General features: G+C 42.5%; 1 pseudogene; it reads right to left on the bottom strand.

The window, feature by feature from the left end:
* LOC120222061 overlaps positions 1-20,571 on the bottom strand; it is a 169,038-nt pseudogene that overhangs the window by 44,004 nt on the left and 104,463 nt on the right.

The following is a 20,571-nucleotide window of genomic DNA, read 5'->3' as shown; positions in this document are numbered from 1 at the left end:
ATACAAACAGAAATCAACTATGTCACCTCATTTAAAAAAAACAAAACCAAGCAAACGCCTCTGCACAGGGAACAGACGATGAAAAATACTAAAAGACAAAAAATGGAATGGAGAGGGTATTTGCAATTGACATTTCAGATAAGGGTTAGTATCCAAATCTAGAAAGATGTTACCATAATGAACACTGAAAACCCAGATAATCCAGTGAAACAGTGGGCAGAAGAAATGAAAACACATTTTTCCAAGAGGACATTCAGTGGCGAAGAGAACCATGAAAATGTGCTCAACATCACTTGTCATCAGGGAAATACAAATCAGACCCACATTGAGATTCCATCTCATATGTGTCCGAATGGATAAAATTACAGGTATCTGGGTGGCTCAGTCTGTTGAGCTTCTGAAGCTTCACTTCAGCTCAGGTCATGATGTCACATTACAGTGCATGGGTTCAAGCCCCATGTCAGGCTCTTCTCTGACAGTGCCGACTCTGTCTGGGATGTTCTCTCTGTCCCTCTCTGTCTGTCCTTCCCTCACTCAGTCCTTCCCTTACTCATGCTGTTTCTTTTCTCTCTCCATGTAAATCAATTTAAATTAAAAAAAGAAACAGAATGGCTAAAATTAATAATTCGAGAAACAAGAGATTATGGCAAGAATGCAGAGAAAGGGGAACACTTTTGCACTGTTGGGGGGAATGCAAACTTGTGCATCCACTTTGGAGAACAGTATTTAGATTCCTCAAAAATTTGAAAATAGAACTACTGTATGATGCAGCATTTACACTTATCCAAAGGATACAGAAGTGCTGATATAACGGCAGCATGCACACCCGTATTTATAGCAGTGGTATCAACAATAGCCAAATTATGTAAAAAGCCCAAATGTCTATCAACTGATGAATAGACAAAGGACACACACAAACACACACACACACACACACACACACACACAAAATGGACTATTACTCAGCAATAAACAGAATGAAATCTTGCCATTTGCAACATTGTGGATGGAACTGGAGGGTATTTTGCTCAGTGAAATGAGCCAGTCAGAGAAAGAAAGAGATCATACGATTTCACTGTTATGTAGAATTTGAGAACACAACGGATGCAATAGGGGAAGGAAAGGCAAAATTAGACAAAAGCAGACAGGGAGGCAAACCAGAAGAGACTCTTAATACAGAGAACCGAAGGTTGCTGGAGCAGAGGTGGGGCGGGTGAATAGGTTAAATGCATGATAGGCATTGGAGAGAGCACTTTTTGAGAAGAGCACTGGGTGTGATATGTAAATGATGACTCTCTGGGTACTCCTGAAACCAATACTGCACTTTACGTTACCTAACTTGAATTTTAAAATAAATTAAGTACATAAAATAACTATAAGTAGACCAAACTCTTCAATCAAGAGATATAGATTGGCTGAATGGAAAGAAACTCAAGACACGCGTATAAGGTGCCTTCACGAGACTCACTTCAGCTTTAGTAACACAGTCAGCCTGAAAGTGCTGGTGTGGAAAAAGATACTCCATGCAAACAGAAACTGAAGGAAAGCCAGGTAGCTATGCTTACATCAGACAAATAGACTAAGCCAAGGTCTCTAATAGGACATAGTAAAGGTCATTATGAAATAAGGGGTCATTTGTGGATGGTATTTAACTATACGGTGTTTAGAAGAGCGTATTAAGGTTTTCCCCCAGGTTGGTTTTAGAAGGACATGAATAGGGTCTTTCTGTAACTCACGGAATATTTTCAAATTTTCAAACCAGCACCTCTTTCCATAAATGTTGGTGTATCTGTAAGTACCTCAATTAGAGCTTGTGTAAGGTTTATGAACATCTGTATCTTAAGAGTTCCCTAAATGGCTAGTTGATATTCAAAAACTTATTTCTGCGATATGAGGATTGGGGGGAGGGGAATGCTAAATGACCGTTTCAAAAGGACCTCTTGTTTTCAGATTTTGATGTGTGGGGAGAATACTATTTCGATGAAATCATCGTCCTTTACTGTAACCAAGACCCAACAGTTTATCAAAACCAACTTGTACAGGCTAATTTACAGTAACTTGTTTTCTAACCTTTTGCCATTATATACTGCATTTTCCCCCTCTCATATGCTTTTTAATTTACATTGTTATCTGGTATTTTAATCTCCGAAGAAGTCATTTTTGCTTTCAGGCAGGGTACCATAATACTCCTCTGTAAGGTTTCTGATATTAACTTCGTGGCACTTACTCTTTGCTTACAATTGCATTCCAAAAATGAGGACACCTACTGAAGGCTTATCCGGTCAAGCACTGTCTTTCTGTTCCTTCCACATCGTCTCTATCAAAACCTTACACTATCTCCTGTGGAAGGAATATGCTAAACCACCTGAAGAAAAACACTGGTAAGGTTAACTCTCGATCATTAGAACATGTATCAGTTCATCTTTTACTACCACACAGGACCATCTTTCATTCTGAGCACCTTTCTCACTGAGCACCTTTCCCACTCAGCATGGGCATAAACCTCAATAGGACATCTTTCCCTGCCTCTCCCAGCCTGCCTTTGCACATGCACATAAGACACTGAGGTGATTCGACCCTCCCGTTCCCAGGTTTCACTCTTGGTAATGGCTCCCCACGGCGCCTGCGCAGATAAGAGTTTCTGACCACGTGCTGCACATGTGCACAGAGGACTTCTGGCATACATTGTCCCTCTCTTGGCCAAAACCTACTCATGTGCTCTTCCCTTCACCTGCCCGGGTCTCCAGAGCACCAGCCTTGAATCCCTTCTCTCCCAAGCCCACAGACCTGAATTTACATTTGAAACGAGAAGGGATAGAGTCTCTGGACAGACCAGTCCTCCCTCACACCAATGTTATCACACCCAGAGTTTTGATGCCTTCTCTCATCTCTCCCTTTGTTATTATCACTACTTCACACATGTGCCCAAAGAGAATGCAGGTGAACCCCTCAAGTGTGGTATCTCCCACCGTGCAGGTGACCCTGAGAAAATGGGGAGCAGGGACCGGCCATACAGGATCATTCCGTGTAATATACACACTCAGGCTACCATCAGTCCGACCACTGCAGCAGACCTTATTACGCCCCAGGTTTCTGGTTTCATACTTCGGGGCTAACATTGTGGGCACAGAGCTCAGCTGTCCCAGAATTTACATCTTAAGTAGTCTTTCTGTCTCCATGGTCCTTGCGGAGCCTGACACAGCATGGTCATGAAAAGTCTTTGTCATCATGACAAAGATTCTGTCACAAGTGACCTGTTCCACCACGAAATTAACCTCCACTGCCAGTCCCTGATCCTCCCTTCTCAGAACAGCTCAGAGAACAGAGTTCCTAGCAGCTCAACTTCCTGAGTAGCCAATTAAAGGTCACAATTGCGAGAGGCTCAGATTCCGAGAATGGATTCCAAAGGACTTACCACTTAGTGAGTTTCTTTCCTCTTTCTGGTTCAAACAGTGCTTCCAAGGTAACACAATGCATCCCACCTTCCATTCCTGGGATGTCCCTTGTTGTTCTACGCATTAAAATTAACCAAATATATAAATGCAAATCGTATCCATCCAATTTCCCTCAGAGGCTCTGCTCCACCCTTTATTTCCGTCTCCCATCTGCTCTCTATATTTGTGCCATCAAATCCAACATTGGTTTCAAGAGTACTTATCATTCTAAAGAAGAGAATCACTCTCTGCTCCAGAGGCTCACCAGGAATCCAATATTCCTGCAAAAATGAACATAGTGTACCCAATTCCCAGGGCTTGGGAAAGATTAACTTGCATAACATAAGATTCCCAGGTCAGCGTCCCAGACACAGTGCATCCTCATATACTCGGAGCATGTGGTAGATACTCAATAAACATCCCTTTGATAGTTGAGTACACAGGTGTACCCCAAAGAGTCTTCGTCAGACACCACTGCCTTGTCTAGTCCCTTTCCAATTTTTAGGGGATTTGCAGAGAATATTTTCTCAAAAGCTGTTAGTAATTTCCACTGGCAACAGCACTATTTGTGTTGAGATAAGATGGTTGGGTAGAAGGGACTCAGAGGTGCTCTTCTGCTTTCTCTAGCTTAGTGCTACTACAGATGAAGTCCGGGGAGAGCATCCTCAATGCTTCTTAGCAGTACGAATTAATCACCTTCATCTAGACCTAGGGAAGCCATGGTATCTGAGTGTGGTCCCCAGAATCTGTTTTCAAGGGGAACCTCAAGTGATTTGTGTTACATGAAATTTTGACAAGCAATGTTGTCATTCTCAGCTATGCCTTCTCTTTGGGATCCCCTGTATAGTTTTTTGAACTACTATCTCTAGTGTCTCAATCACAAGGATTCTGACACTTAGGACCTGAAGGGGCCCAACATCAATCAAGTCTTCAGGAAATGGCCAATGACTCCATGGTTGAGGCCAATGTAAACAGTGAGGCTCCCAGTATATTTCTGAGGACAGACTAGTGGGTTTCGTCAATGGGTAGCCTCTACGGGGTGGGCTGCACTGTATGAGATTTGATAGGGGCTCATCAGTCCACCTCACATTCCTGATGTTGTACCATATATTGTGTATATCTCCAGGCTACCAGTTCACCCATAAGTGGGACAGGATTAAATCACACTGGGGCCTCCAGTTAGCAACTCCCTCTGTATACAGATTTTCACATGCTCACAAAAGGAACAGAAAACCAGTCTGGTCAAATTGACCCTAACTGGCCATGGAAGCCTTTTCAATTTTACTGTGAATGTCATGGAACACATTGGAACAGAAGGGCACCCAAAAAGGATGGAGGAGCATAGGAAGAGGGAGACAGGAGAGGTACCTCTGTGACCACCAGCGAAATACACCTAGGCTTCTAGAATCATTCCATTCAAACTGACTTTCCAAAAGATTCCCATGTTTTAAGATTGAGTTTTCTGCTTTGTCTTTGGTCCCTCGCTTCTGTCATCTGCTTCATTCATTCCCAGTTACCTGGGTGTGTGGTTGCTCTCTCCTTCCTCTTCATGTGTCAGGGCTCAGTCCTTTTCCCAAGAACCTGACCCGATCTACATTAAGGACAGCAAGACCTATTGATAGCAAAATTATACACGATCGTGGCTGGAGAATCTACAATTTCAAATCCAGCATTGTGCTCAGTAGAAAGCAGGACACATTACAGAAGTATGCAGAGAAGTCTGTTTCCAAACATTGTTTCCTCTTGGCCTCTATATAACAGTTTGTAAGACTTTTCAATATGCAGCTCCCTGAACTCCACTTCCAAGTACTATTGAATCTAAAATAAGGAATAGGTATCAGATTTGAAACTGTGGGTAATAGTATCCTATGCCATTTGGTTTCTAGAATTATCACTAATTCACAGGGAAGGCAACAGACTACCTCACGGAAGGGGCAGATTAAGGTTTAGATTAAACATCATGAGTATTTCCTTACACCAACAAATGCCTGATTATTTCCTTGAAATGCTATCATTAATGTCAAGTTACATTATAGAATTTTAAGATCATGAACATATAGTATTTATATTTTACTGGTTTCCTTTTGCTGAAAATTTAAAACAGTAAAAATGGAGAATATATCTTTTACACAGTAGAGAATAAAACTGCAACTTAGAAGGTCCAGGACTAGTATAAAACCTTTATTTGCAAAGACCAGAATCGCCTGTCAATGAGGAAAGAGAGTTTATTTTCTGGAGGAATCTGTCAGAGACACCCTGATCCACTTTACAATGTTAATATCAGTTGTAATGAGACAAATTGTTATCAGTGGCCTTGTACATGTAAAAGGACTCATCATTGTTTTGATGGAGTTTCCAAAGGATGTAAAAAAGCAAAAACCCCTGCAAATCATAATAGAATATCAATCATGAAAATAGAGAGGGTTTTGGCAATATTCCAGCCTCAGATTCCACCCATGTCCTATAGTGTTCAATGTACTTTTTATTACAAAATTAATGTTTATTTTTTTTTAAATTTTTTTTAATTTATTTCTAGGAGAGAGAGAGACAGCGTGAGCAGGGGAGGGTCAGAGAGAGAGGGAGTCACAGACCCTGAAACAGGCTCCAGGCTCTGAGCTGGCAGTCAGCACAGAGCCCGACGCGGGGCTCGAACCCACCAACCGTGAGATCATGACCCAAGTGAAAGTCGGACGCTTAACCGACTAAGCCACCCAGGCGCCCCTAATGTTTATTATTTTTGAGAGGAGGGGGAGAGACAGAGAAGGACAGCAGGAGGAGAGGAATGAGAGAGAGAGACAGAGAGAGAGATATGGAGAACCTGCATCTAAAACAGACACAAGTTTTGTGCTGTCATCACAGAGCCTAACACAACGCTCAAACCCCTGAACCATGATATCTCATGAGCTGAAGTTAGTTGCTTAAACGACTGAGCCACCCACACACCCCTTCAATGTATGTAAAATAGGAAGTCTTTGAAACAATCTAGATAGCAAGTCTCTTTTTCAGAATTCTGTCTCATTAAGGACCAAATAGCCAACTGATTTCTTTCTTCATGTTCTTTTTGTTTTAAGCCCATTTAATTTGATCAAGAGAGAAAGTGTACAGGGGAGGGGAAAAAGACAGGATGAGAGTATGCTGTTGGGAGCCATTCTGAGCCCTGTCATCAAGAACGCTCCTGGTGAGGTTAAGGCAAGTTTGCATGGTCTCTTGCCATCAGATGACAACTGATATCCACCCCCACTCAATTATTTCTAATTGAGCACCGACCCCAAAAGTACCTTGTTGATTGGTATCTGGAGTGACTTGTCCCCTCATTCTGGCCCTGGTATGATGATTGCACCTTCTGTAGGAACTTACTGTGGGAACGTTTTCTTTTATGATTATGGGAACAGACATCACGTCTCCGACACGTCCCGTTTTCCTTGGTACTTCCCTGGAGCTATGTCAGGCTAATGACCCTTGGTCATCAAAGATTGGCCTTTACGTGTACAATTCTGTTTCTACTGTTGCATTAGTCCAAGAGGTTCTTACAGCTCAACATGAAATCAGCTAACCAAAAATGTTTCTCATGCCCCAGCTATTCAAGAAATCATAGACAAAAAACTAGACACAAAGGTAAATGCACTCGAAGAGGCTCTTCTATGTACTGGAAATGACCTAAACTTTTTAAAGGTAGGGTTGGCTTCCCGGTGCCATAAGGAATATAAGTGGACAATTAAGTCTTGCCTGGAGACAAAGAGCCTAACTTTGAGAGAAGGAACAGATTAGGGCAGAACATCAGTTACTACATATACCTTCTCTAACTGGTGATGTATAGCAGTCCCTTCCCTAAGGCCTCCATTCCACAAACACCTTCCCTTACCCTGGCAGCTGTGATGAGGATGGACAAGAGTATCTACAACTTAACCTATGACTTAATCTTAGTGTTATTAAAATGTGAATTGTATCCTGTTTTTCCACTAAGAACATCCTGTTATTTTCTTAGTGACTCTACCTCACTATAATTGGGGAAGTTCTGCAAGAACTTCTGGAAAACCTGTTTCTGTACATTTTCCAAAATATCTCATCACAGAGAACTCTCCATTGTAAAAGTTCCATTTTCTGATGCCTTGTTAATGTTTGACCTATAAACAAAGACACCAAAACCGACAGGGAATAGATGCCTGTCTGGTGACCAGAGAGATTCTTGTGGCTCTCTCTCTCTCTTGCTGACACCGTCCACACTTCAGGGACCCCTGAACTGTCTGGAGCGGGCCTCTAGCAGTATTCCAGGCAAGCTCTGCTGACAGTGAGCACCCTGACACAGGGCTTGAACTCAATCAAAACTGTGACATCATATAACGTGAGCTGAAATCAGAGTCCAACGCTGAACTGACTGAAACAACCATGAGACCTTATTGTTTCATGCTCATCTAGTTTACACAGACTCAGGTCACTTCAGACAAGACATAAGTATATTACCTTCACCTTTCCTGGGGTCCGCAACACATCCCCATATTCATCTGTCACCAAAGGGTTATTTTCAATAATCTGCAGGTCATGAATTCATGACAGAAATTCCTCATGCTGTATCGAAAACCTGGGCGTAGAGAATGGAGAGATGGCCCAGGGACTTAACTCCATGTCCTAAAGCAACGAGTTGCCTGTCAGGAAAGGGATAAATACTAGTCCAAAACAAATTTGCTAGGCCGAACCAGCAGAGGTTGAGAAGTAAGGTTTGTAAGTTGTAAATGCACAGCATTTCAGTAGGAACTGAGGACACAGCCCCTAGCATGTCAAGACTAGACTTACCTTAGAAGCAGCCATTTTTTCCTCTCCGTTCTAGCTCTCAAGTGCTTTCTGAGGTGGTATTATGTGGAGAAATCACATCTGTAGGCCTTTAAAGGCCTCAGCACAGCCTCTTCACCTGCTCTCATCCCCTCAGAGGCAGAAAACTCCTGAAATGCACAAAAGGTCACCCTCTCAATGACTCTGTCACAGCGAAGATTCAGAAAAAAAAAAGGAGCTCCTGCACGGCCACTTACATGCGAGTTTCCCCTTCCAGTATTCGAGTGTCTTTCTCCCCCTCCTTCCCAGGTGGCCACACATCCTGTCACAGCTTGGGGAACCTGGGCTTCACTCTCATGCCCCTTCCTGTCCATGCCAAACAGACTGTCCTCATCTCTTCAACTGAGTCGGACTCAGCCTCCCGAATACGTCTGCGATCCTCACCTGGAGCTCATGGTTAAAGCAGCGTCGATGCTCTCACTCTGACCAATAGACAGACTTCGGCAGAGGGCGCAGGTGATGCTGGTTCTTATAAGTCGCCAGGGGATGTTTACTGTCCACCCAGGCTGCTAGGCACTTTGTGCTTTCAAGTTTTCCTGTGCATTTAAATCATGTGGTGTCCAGGTCCCAACGAAAAAATGATGTTCTGCAGGTTTGGAATGGGGTCCGTGAATTGGCATCTTTCTCCAGTTCCTTGTTAGTGCTGATGCTGCTCCCTGAGACCCACGTTTAGGGGCACTACAGTGGAGAACACAGGCTCCGCACACCTGAGCCCCCTACAGCCACCATCTGACTCAACACAGACAACTCCTTCTGAGTTCCCAGGGAGAAGTTTACCACCTACTTTCCTCTGTGGTGAGTTTTCTGTTGGTTCCCAGCAAAGGCCACCGTCACCATCCTGCAGGACCACATGCTTCCACAGCACTTTACAGTTTACTCACAGAAGGCTCTAGAATGCACTAGTGTCTGAACCAGTCTCCACTTGGAAAACAACATGTAGAAATCAATGACTGCAATGTGGATTGAGCACTAATTTCTTGTTTCAAAGGAGGCAATGGTGTACCCCGTAGGGAACTTCACATATATGAGGTGATTTAATCCCGATAATGTCCCGTGAGTTGACCACTAGGTGTCCTACGTTAACCATGAAGATGGAGATACTGGGCCTGACCCATTTGCCATCTTCTGTTTACCTATGGATTGAAAAGGAATATTTGCATGCCACAGGAATGAAACATGGATGACTTGAAAAATACTGAAAGAAGGTTAGATTCTAAGTTCAGGGACTTTACATTGTGGTGTGTGCCTTTTTGAACAGGATACGAAAATGTTTTGAGTTTAAAAGTGCCAGTTTCCTGTACTTGGGACACTCTCATCAGCAATGTATGACCACTTCATTCTCCACACTTGAGGTCCCAGTTTTGTTTTTTACTCAAGTTTAATCATTCGACAAGACAGAAATTGGTATTGCCATGTCGTTTCCCTGCTTTCTAGGATTATGTTTGGAACATGTCATCTCTGGATAATATTATGTATGAAATAAAATAAGTATCATAGAATACATTATACGTCATAAATGATATACACCATAAACAATATATCATATATTTATATAAATATACATATCTATCTCTACCTATCATCTCTCTATCTATAGAGATACAAAATTCAATCTTAAATGAAGAAGAACATCTTTCCCTTTGGGACAGTGCAGATGAGCCTGGAGGATCTCATACTAAGAGGAATAAGCCACCCCAAATGGCAAATACCGTACTATTTCTATTATATCTGGAATCTAATTACATTGAACTCCTGCAGCAGAGTAGAATTGTGATTGCCAGGAGCTGATGGAGGGCATACTGAGTGATTGGGTCAAATGGTACAAAATTTCAGGTATGCATGAAACTCTGGAGACCTAAAGGACAGGATGGAGATACACATAATTATGTGTTTCTCCCAGACATTTGCTAGGAGAGTGTATCTTTGATGTTCTCAACAAAAATCAAAAATCAAAACTCCTCGGGAGCCTGTATTGGTTAAGCGTCCAATTTTAGCTCAGGTCATGATCTCACATGAGTAGGTTTGAGCCTCTCCTTGGGCTCTGTGCTGACAGCTCAGAGCCTGGAGCCTGCTTCGGATTCTGTGTCTTCCTGTCTCTCTGACCCTCCCCTGCTCATACACTGTCTCTCCCTAAAATAAATAAAACATTAAAATTTAAAAAAAAAATCAAAACTTCTAACTACATGAGATATTGGGCATGTTAATTAGATTGTTATAATCATGTCATAATATATACATATATTAATATTTTGTTCTTGAGCAACTACTGAAACTGCAGGAATGAAAACAGGATTCTGGGTAAAGACTCATGAAAAACAGGATTGAATTGGAAAGGTAGAAATGAAAGCACTAATATATAGTCAGTCCTCTGCTCCCATTTATCTGCTTCTGGGTTTTTGGTTCATGTCCCTGAACTTAGAATCTGGCCTAGGAAAGGAGGAGATCCCAGAGCCAGGCCAGACCTGGACACAGTCTCAGGAGGGGGTGGATCTGGTTTGGGCAAGGGAGGGAGCTGTCTGCAAGGTTTTAAAGTACCTGCCTCCTGGGTTCTTCTGCTCTGTCCTAAGCCTGCCCAGAGAAATAGAACACCTAGAGTTCATATTATGTTTTTCTATTTAGTCTCTTTCCTTTCTATTCCATAAAGTAAAATAAACAGCAACTTCACATAAACAGAATTTGCTGGGACAATTATGTTAGAAAACTTGTATTCTTAATGAGAATGTAAAATAAATGCTACTACGACTGCTAAGTTGTTCTTTTTCTTTAACAACTCCTTGGTTCATGGATGACCCTCCAGAAGTGACACCAGATCTCACACCACAACACAGAAAGGAAAGTGGCCCAACTGCAGCCATGTCCTCTGTCTCCCACCTCTTCGTCTCATTCTCTCTACAATCCTGAATTCAACAATGTACCAATTTGCTCTGTCCTTACAATTCCTGCCTGGTAGGAATCATGACCCTTTATCTGTTTTTTGAATAATGAGATGCCATGCAAACAATCTGTTTCTATCTGTTTGCAACTCTACACATCCTCAGTGCTCTGAAAATAATAGAAGGAGCTTGGAATGGGTCCCACCTGGGTACCAGGAAGGAAATTCCTTCTGTGGAATGAGGAGAGGACCCTGGATGACTCACTCCTCTTTCTCTGACTTAGAAACAGGTACAACGTAAACACAGCCTACAGGGGGCATCCCCAAATATTCCAAAGAGGCTTTGTGGCTGCAGAGAGTGTCCCTCATGAGACTGACCAGATGGCCCCATAGGGATTCAGGTACCAGAACCCTTAGGCTGACTCTGCCATCAGGTGGAGCATAGACCTGCCCTGGTGGAGCAGCATCCTTGATGCAGGGGTGATGTTTCCTGTCCCTGATCAGGGAATTCTAGCGTCAAATCGCCTACTTAACACAGGTTACAAGTTATAGGCCTAGAGCCTGCTTTGAGTCCTGTGTCTCCTCCTCTCTCTACCTGCCCCTCCCCTGCTCATCCTCTGTCTCTCCCTCTCAAAATAAGTAAACATTAAGTAATAAGAAATACATAATTTGATAACTACATTTCTAACTCACTAAAGCTTTCCATCTAAGACATAGACACAACTTGTACTGTACCATATGAATGCAGTCCTCAAACGTGTGTGTGCCTGTCGACACCTTTCATTCACAGTTTACCTTGCAGAAATAGAGAGTGCGTTCAGCGATTCAGTGAATCCTATGCCATCTTGGTACCTCAAAGGAAGAGAATATATAAAGTATATAACTGTTAACTCAGACTCCCTCAGCTGGAACTATACAAGGATGTGAGGTTAGAGAACTATGGACACCTCCTCTTCTTGTGTGAAGATGACTTCCTGTATCTACGCTGACATGAATTACTTCGAGGGTGAGTTACAGGTAGTGAATACACTAGGTGGAATTGTCACTAAAGGACATTTTATTTGCAGCAAGTAAGGCGATTGGGGGAACAACTTCCAAAGTGGACGATCGAAGAGAAGATGTGAATAATTCCTTTTATTTAGGGCTAGAATGAATATCTGAAAGGGGAGTTCTGTCATCCTATGTAGAGGTGGATATAAGGCAGGTGGAAGCACATGTATCCTTAGGAAAGAAGCTTAAATGCATATCCTATGTTGTATGAATGAAGGCTGTGCTCCTCCGTGGGTGGTGATTTTAACATTATACTGAAGTCCTGGTAAGTGTCTGACACATCATAGTGTCATAGTCCGTCTCCTAGGTGAATGTATCCTGGACCTAAACTGGTCTATGCTGGCCAGAGCTCTTGTTATTTGCATCCAAAAGACACAGTTAACCCAAAGAGCCAAAGTAATGTAGAAAAAAAAGACCAACGCTGGAGGCATCACTATTGCAGACTTCAGATTGTATTACAAAGCTATCCTCATCAAGACAGTAGAGTACTGGCACTAGAAAAGACCCACAGATTAGTGGAACAGAATAGAGAACCCAGAAATGGACCCACAAACCCATGGGCAATTAATCTTTGACAAAGCAGGAAAGAATATCCAATGGAACGAGACAGTCTTTTCAGCAAAAGGTGCTGAGAAAACTGGACAGCAACATGCAGAAGAATGAAACTGGACCATGTTCTTATACCGTATGAACAAATAAGTTCAAAATGTGTGAAAGACCTAAAGGTGAGACAGGAAACTCAAAATCCTAGATGCAAACACAGGCAGCAACCTTTTTGACTTTGACTGTAGCATATTCTTCCTGGACAAGTCTCTGGAGGTAAGGGAACTAAAAACAAAAATGACTATTGGGACCTCATCAAGATAAAAAGTTTCTTCACAGTAAAGAAAACCAACAACAAAGCTAATAGGCCCCGGATGTAATGGAAGAAGATATTTACAAATGATAAATGGAGTATAGGGTTAGTATCAATAATCTATAAGGAAGTATCAAAGTCAATACTTAAGATACAAAGAATCCGGTGAAGAAATGGGCAAAAGACCCAAGAGACACTTTTCCAAAGAAGGCTTCCAGATGGCTATCAGACCCAGGAAATGATGCTCAACATCCTTCATCATCAGGGAAAGACAAATCAATACCACAATGAGATATCACCTCATTCCTGGTGGCTAAAACTAACAACTGCAGAAACAACGGTGTTGGCAAGGGCATGGATAAAGGGTAACCGTTTTGCACATCTGGTAGAATGAAAACTGGGGCAGCTCCTCTGGAAAACAGCATGGAGGAGCTTCAACAGATTAAATATAGTATTACTGTATGATCCGGCAATTGCACTACTAGTTATTTATCCAAAGGATACAAAAATGCTGATTTGCAGGGGCACATGCACCCAATGTTTATAGCAGCTCTATCAAGAATAGGCAAATGTTGGAAAGAGCCCAAATGTTCATCAGGGGTGAATAGACAAAGAAGGAGTGGTAGAGATGTACAATGGAATATTACTTGGCCATCAAAAAAAATGAAATCCTGCCCGTTGAAACAATGTGTGTGGCACTAAAGTGTGTTATGCTAAGTGTAATAAGTCAGTCAGAGAAGGACAAATATCATAGGATTTCACTCATATGTGGAATGTAAGAACCAAAACAGATGAACATAGGTGAAGGGAAAGAAAAATAAGATACAGAGAGGAAGGAAAACCACCAGAGACTCTAGTACACAGAACAAATCAGGGTGACTGAAGGGGAGGTGGGGGATAAGCTTATAGGGGGTTGGACATTGAAGTCTACACTTGTTGAGATGAGCACTGAGTGTCATATGTACGTGAAGAATCCCTGGGGTTTAGTCCTGAAACCAATACTACAGACTATGTAATGTAACTGAATTAATTTTACTTTTGTAAATTTCTTCATGTATTTTGAGAGTGAGCAAGCAGGGAAGGAGTAAAGAAAGACAGAGAAAGGGACAGAGAGAGAGTCAGAGAAAATGACAGAGAGAATGGATCCCAAGCAGGTGCCATGCTGTCAGCCCAGAGCCCAACGTGAGGCTCAAACTCACAAACTCTGAGATCATGACTTGGGCTGAAACCAAGAGTCAGATGCATAACCAACTGAACCACTGAGGCAACCCAACTAACTTGAATTTAAATTAAAAAAAAAAAGAAGAAATAAGGCCAAGAATGTCCCCCAAAGGATATATGCACCCCTGAGTATTAATTGCAGCATTATTTACAATAACTTCAAAATGGAAGCAATCAGTGTCCATCAACAGATGAATGGAGAAAGAAGATGTGGCATATACATACATATATACATGTATATATATATATTCATCTTGTAGAACATTGTGTGGGAAGCTTATGGAGGTGGAGAACCTATGCTTACATGAAGATATATTGGGGCGCCTAGGTGGCTCAGTCGGTTAAGGGTCTGACTTCGGCTCAGGTCATGACCTCACAGTTTGTGGGTTCGAGACCGCGTTGGGCTCTGTGCTGACAGCTAGTGCAGAACTGGAGCGTATTTCAGGTTCTGTGTCTCCCTCTCTGACCCTCCCCTGCTCATGCTATCTCTCTCTCTCAGAAATAAATTAAAAAAAAATTTTTAAGTATATATATAGTGATATTCAGTGTATATTAACAGTGTATTAGTTTTCTTACTTTTCTATAATTTTCTGTTCAAATACTTAAGGGTATAGCACTTAATGCCTATCATTTTGAACTGGAAAAATTACATTTCAGCCAATAATCACAAGTAAGTAGTTGTGTTTTTAATATGTTCTTTTAAATTTATTTTTGACAAGTGGTTCTTAAGAAAATGTAACAAAATTTCGAATAATGCCTTATGACTATGACTGTTATACTGTATGCCATTAACAATTTTATAATGAGCTACTGGTTAGTGTATACACTAGTCTACCTTGAAGAATTGTTGATTGTACTAGGCTACCATAAAGCAATTATATTTCTGCATCCTCACTATCAATGAATGAATCATGATACGTCCCAATAAATATGAATTTCTCGCGCCTGAGTAGCTCAGTCAGATAAGCATCTGACTTCGCCTAAGGTCATGATCTTGTGGTTTGTGGGTTGGATCCCTGCATTGGGCTCTATGGTGACAGAGTTTGCTTTGGATTCTGTGTCTCTGTTTCTGCCCCTCCCCCACTCAAAAATAAAGACACATTTTTTAAAAAGTCTCTCAGAAAAATAAACATTTTTAAGAAGTCTCTCTTTCTCAAAAGAATAAACAATAAAATAAAGAAACATGAATCTCTGTTTCACAAAAACAAAGAAAAGGTTCACATTCTTTGAAGAAGAGGGAGGGTTGCTAGGGGTCTTGGGGCTGACATTTTAAAACTCATTCACTTCCTGGCCAATGGGTGCAAATCCACACTTGGCGCTGTGTTACTTCCTTTGAGGAATGTCTCCTGGAAGATTACATTCTGTATGACTGGGATTCAGATCCCTGGTGTAAGGCAAAGAAGTGGGGATTTCTAGATATTGAGATAAAAATCCTCATGATGTTTCATATCTTCAGCTTTACTGTCCCTTTCTTTTTTTTTAATATATTTTTTTAATTTTTTTAATGTTTTATTTATTTCTAGGAGAGAGAGAGAGACAGCGTGAGCAGGGGAGGGTCAGAGAGAGAGGGAGTCACAGACTGAAACAGGCTCCAGGCTCCGAGCTGACAGTCAGCACAAAGCCCGACGCAGGGCTTGAACCCACGAACCGCGAGATCATGAGCTAAGCGAAAGTCGGACGCTTAACCGACTAAGCCACCCAGGCGCCCCTTTACTGTCCCTTTCTTAAGGTACCATCATGCTTTACTGTAGATGAGTGACAACTCCATATATGGGGTGACATTTAATGGTATTGGCTCCTCCTTACATTCTCATTTCCACTCCTTGTTATTTCTGAAAAATACTTGCAAGTGGAGGGTTTTTGAAAATTTTTAATGTATTTTTCTTTAAACAGGATCCTTTTATAACAAATATCTATGATTTACTCAGGATTTTGATGGTTAAAATTTCTGATTGTTCTTTGCGAATTCTGTTAATCATACTGCCTCTTGTATGATAGTTTCCACAACGGTAATTAATTTTGTTTTAACTTTTTATTTATGTTTTAGGTTTGTGGATAACAATTTTCCAACTCAGTACATTTTAAAACAGTGAGGGTTTAATTCAAATAGGAATCAGTCATATGTCAGTTGCTAATAAATTACTTGCATTTTTGTCTGTATTAATATTACCTATACATTCTTTGCTCATGATTTACTTTGTTTTTCTTGGTTAGTGTGCTCAGTGGTTGTTTTCTCCTGACTCTGATGTGTGGGAAATATTCCAGGTTTATGTCAGTGAGATGTGGGGCCAAAGTGAGTGGGGACCTGCAGGTAGGCGGTGAAGGTTAAAGGTGTCCTGTCTAGGAGTCACTCAGGGCTGGGGTCTTTCTGGCCCAGGGCAGTCCCTGTGGCTTGAGCGGGTAGTTCCAGTTCCTCTCAGAGGGCTTTGTCCACAGGGTTTCCCTCCTGAGTCAGGAGACAAGCTGGAAGGAACCCAGTGAGAAAGTTTGAAGTCAACATGGAGGCAGCCAAAGTGCTCTTTCTGGCCTTCAACTGTGTCACCCACAAGTGGCAGAACTGGGTCTGTCTGGGGCCACTGGAGACAGGTGCTCTTGAACCCTTGGGTCCTGCTTACAAACTAATTACCACACTCTATCTAATGAACATATCCTTCACCTCCCAGAATTAATACATGTATACGTTTGTGTGTTGTGACTATAGCATAACATAATCTCTCCTAGCAAATTGTGGTTATTTTGTTTAATTAAGACAATTTTTAAATAGTTTTTATTTCTGAGAGAGAGAGACAGAGTGAGAGCAGGGGAGGGGCAGGGACAGAGGGAGACACAGAATCTGAATCAGCCTCTGGTCTCTGAGCTGTCAGCACAGAGCCAGGCACAGGGACTCAAAAGCACAGACTGCGAGGTCATGGTTTGAGCTGAAGTCGCATGCCCAATCCACTGACCCACCCAGACACCTTACCCCTAGCAAATCCCACGTGTACAAGACACTAGTCTTAACTCTACCCACCAGGCTATAACATTTAGTGCCTACCCATCCTGCATCAGTAAACCTTTTACCATTTGATCCAATGTCTGAACATTTCCCTGTCCGTAGCCCCTGGCAACAATCATGCTAATCTTTATATATAGTTTTATCTGTTTTAGGTTCCACATATATGTGATTTTGATGAGGGGGCTTGAGGCAGGCTGACGGGCTAAGCACAAGGTAGCACACCCCCTCCCCAGGTGAGACGTGTAGGCTATTCCTTCGACACCCCAGGCTACCCCAAACCACGAAGGGACAAACAAACAAACGTTTAAACTGATATGAGTGTCCACCACTTCCCAGAAAAAGGCAATCCCTTCCTAGTTTAAAGTCCAGGAACTCCCTACTGTCTCAATGTCAACGCTTTGCTGCAGGGACACACAACCTGACCTTGACAACAGCTAGGTCTCCAGTGAGTCTGTAGCATGTGAAAGTCTCTTTGGAAATTCCCTCTTGGCTTCATCTTCCTGGACTCAATGAAAGGGTCAACCCCCCCCCCCCCGCCCCACTACCTCAGTGCACCTCTTCCTGCGCATCGGTCCTGTCTCCCTGCTTTCATAAACTCACCTTTTTGCACGAAAGACACTCTCAAGATATCTTTCTTGGTCATCGGCTCCGGACCCCACAGACTCTCCATCACCCCAAATGTTGTCGATCATACAGTACATGTTTGTCTCTTTGTGGCTCATTTAACTTAACAAAATATCCTCTAAGATTCTTCTGTTGGTGCAAAGCAAAAGATTTCCTTCTTTTCTGAGGCTTTTAGACAAAGAATGAATCAGATGAGAGATCTCTATTGGGAAAAGAGGTAATACCAAAGGGGAACTTGTAAAAAAGAGTTGCCTGCCGGGCATGGCAAATATCTGTTTGCCCAACATTTACTCTTTCCTTTTTCCTGTGAATGTACTTCCCCCTCTTTGAAATTCTAATTCTCTACCCCTTCTCCTTGAGTCCCAGTGGCACGTAAGGATCATTTGCCTGACTCTGACCCTCATCTCGTTGATGTTCCTATAATTAAGCCTTTTTTTTCACTTATGATTCTGTCTTATAATAGTTCAATTATTAGACCAGCCAAAGAACTGAGAACAGATGAAGCAAAGTTTTCCTCTCCTACGGTTTCATTCCGTCTTTGAGAACTGACCTTGGTGCTTCAGATCCATCCAGAGGAAGGGGCTAGGGGTTTGTAGGGAAATAAGGATCCACCTGGTTTGGACAGGAGTCCTTTGTACTGGCAGCCTTGTTCATTGGGTGTCCTGGGTGGTACTGATTTCCTCATTAAAAAAAAAAAAAAAAAGTGAAGAGGACTGACTGAGTGGCTCAGTCTGTTCAGCGTCCCACATCTGCTCAGGTCATCACATCACAGTTCATGTGTTCCTGCCTTGCACTGGGCTCGCTGCCGTCTGCTTGGAGCCTGCTTGGGACCCTCTGTCCCCTCTCCCTGCTCTTCCCCTGCTCTCAGATCCTCTCTGGGTCTCTCGTGTCTGTGTCAGCAATAAATACACTTTAAAAAAAACTATTTAAAAAGGTTAAAATGGCAGGAGGCAGTTGCCCCAAATAGAAAACCAAGGTTACTTCATTTACTCTCAACCCACGCTATGTTTAAATGCAGTCGTTTTGATTTTTGTTCAACCTTACACTTTTAAACGATTTCAATTTCAGGCACCAGGACAACCTGTAGTAAGATCACTTCGTATTATATTATGAAAAACATCAATATTTACTAGAATCGCAACAAAACGAAACACACAGAAAAACAAAAAAGTACCCCAAAAAACACAGGGCAACACCAAATTTCACTGAAAACCTTGAGCCATTCATATGGAATTTTCATATAATGGCGATGGGAGTATAAAAAAGTACATTCTAGGGAAGCTTGGGTGGCTCCGTTGGTTGGGCCCCCGACTTTGGCTCAGGTCATGATGTTGCAGTGGAGGAGTTGGAGCCCCTGTCAGGCTCTGTGCTCACAGCTCAGCTGAACCTGCTTCACCTTCTGTGTCTCCGTTTCTCACTGCGCCTCCCTTGTGCATGCTCTCTCTTCCTCTCTCTTTCTGTCTCTTTGTCAGAAATAAACATTAATTTTTTTTAAAGTACACTCTATTTGGAAAGTTATTTGGCTGTGACCTAGGAAAATAAACTTTCTTACTGAAAAGCAGCAGTTTGTCACCTCAAATTGTGTCTCTTTGCATAAGGATTATTTTGATCTGACAAAGGAAAAGCTCTGAAACCCAGGACATTTCATTTGTAAGAGACATTTGCATGTACAAGGGAAAGTTCCGTTTGGAAGGGTGGCTCCCTCTGTGCAGCAGAAAGAGGGAGAATGTGTAAATCTCCAGAAACTCTGATCAGTGGAGACAGCATGGATTTTCATCTGAGCAACGACCCAAGCCTTGGTTCCTGTGCTTTGCCTGGTCACCTCCCCAAATGCTTCCCAGCAGGATCGCCTGTGGAGTTTCAAGAAGGTTCCTTACTGCTGCCCTCCCCCTCAGCTTCCCTGAGGTGGGTGGGTGGAAACAACAGTGTTGTTTTAGTGAGGTGCTCCCCGGGAGTCTGCTGCAGGATTTTTTTCCCCCTCAACATCCTGAAATGGACACAAAATGAGCAACAGGCAAAAGTCGATTAGAGTATGAGAGAGGGAGGTTGTAGGAAAGCCCTCCGTACAGAGAGGGGGCATTGGAGGGTGAGAACCTGAGACAATAGGCAAGAATCTTTGTGTTATGAAGGTCAGGTGTCTCCCACCCTCGTTCTCTTCCCCCTTGTTGCTCTTCAAGTGTTACACTTACTGCCTTCATGACTGTAGCTGCTGGGTTCTCCACCGCTGATTGTCTCATTTCCATTGTAAGAGGGGTGGTCTAAGGCCATACAGTTCCTTGTGGGTCTTAGGTTTTATGGTCTACTACTAATTTTTAGTTAGGCCTTTAGTCAAATTCCTGAGGGGAACCTGAGGGGCAGTAGGTGGTGACTGTCACATTCTTGAGTGAAACCTTACACCTGAGGGGGTTTTGCTGGGATCAGACACTCCCAGCATTGTTCCAAAATGTGTTTTTCCTCCACCCAGAGACCTCAGGTCCTAATCTTTCCCTTTCTGCCTACTGAATCCTATCGTTTTGTATCTTAATTCTAAGTGAGTCCCAGGGTTAGGCAGGAAGGTTTCCCATTACTTTATGAGAGTTGAGAGGTGTCGGGGTGGCTCATTCGGTTAAGCATCTGACTCTGGCGCAGGTCATGATCTCATGGTTTCTGGGTTTGAGCCCCACATTGGGCTCTGTGCTGATAGCTAGCTCAA

The sequence above is a fragment of the Hyaena hyaena genome, unplaced genomic scaffold (assembly GCF_003009895.1).
Source record: "Hyaena hyaena isolate Hyena2069 unplaced genomic scaffold, ASM300989v1 scaffold_838, whole genome shotgun sequence".
NCBI lineage: Eukaryota > Metazoa > Chordata > Mammalia > Carnivora > Hyaenidae > Hyaena > Hyaena hyaena.
Note: the sequence above shows the minus strand (reverse complement) of the source record. Positions and strands in the feature narration are given on the sequence as shown.